Consider the following 967-nt stretch of genomic DNA (forward strand, 5'->3'; position numbering starts at 1 on the left):
GGGGGGGCAGAATATGCCTACATACAAGACCCACAAAATCATTTGGTCTGGCCCTGCCAAGGCAACCGCTGTACTTCCAGTCATCACATTTGTGTTGTTAAGTGCATTGAGTTGGTTTGCACTCATAGCACCTTGTATAGGGCTTCCAAGGAGTGACTGGTGAATGTGAACCGTTATGAGTTAATTAAATGTTTCACCAAATACAGCAGGCTAATTTTTAAGTTGATAATTTTGTATGGCCTGTGAACAATGTTATAAATTTTGGCAGAGAAAAGGTTTGCTGCCCCTCCTGTACAGGGTTTCCAAAAAGTTGGTGGGTTTGAACCATTGACTTTGTGGTTAGCAGACCAATGTTTATCCCACAGCACCACTCCGGGACTCCTCTGTTGTACATGGTGGAATCGGTTCCAACTCATAAGGAACCGTTTTAGGGTTTCCTAGGCTGTAAATCTAGGGAGCAGAAAGTCTAACCTTTCGCCCCCAGAGTGGTTGGTAGATTTGAACTGCTGACCTTGCGGCTAGCAGCACAGCTTGTAATCCACTGCTACCAGAGTGGATCGTGAAGTCGAAACCAACTGGACAGCACCAAACAAGAACAACATGGCTAACACAAGTACGGATGGCCTGACACGGTAGCAACATGAACCTGACTTTTTCAAGGAGAGAATTTGGGGCTTTCATTAGATTCTCATAGGGTTCATGACCTTCAAATAATTTAGAAAGACAAACTGAGAAGCGTAGTGAAAAATACTTTAGAAGGAATCAGAAACATAAGGTAGAACCCCGGTGTGGTGCTGTAGCATAAGCACTGAACTGCTAACCACAAGGTCGATGGTTCAAACCCACCAGCCGCTAAAGGGGAGAAAGATGAGGCTTTCTGCTTCTGTAATGATTTACAGACTTCTACAGGGTTATAAGGAGCTCTGGTAGTGTAGTGGTTACGAATCGGGCTGTGAACCTTAAGGTC

General features: G+C 44.7%; 1 protein-coding gene across 1 annotated transcript in view; it reads right to left on the reverse strand.

Moving 5' to 3' along the window:
• AMACR (alpha-methylacyl-CoA racemase) overlaps window positions 1-967 on the reverse strand; it is a 14511-nt gene that overhangs the window by 12527 nt on the left and 1017 nt on the right. The gene's annotated exons all lie outside the window — the stretch shown is intronic.

Source organism: Chrysochloris asiatica, unplaced genomic scaffold (genome assembly GCF_000296735.1).
Source record: "Chrysochloris asiatica unplaced genomic scaffold, ChrAsi1.0 scaffold00324, whole genome shotgun sequence".
NCBI classification, from domain to species: Eukaryota; Metazoa; Chordata; class Mammalia; order Afrosoricida; family Chrysochloridae; genus Chrysochloris; species Chrysochloris asiatica.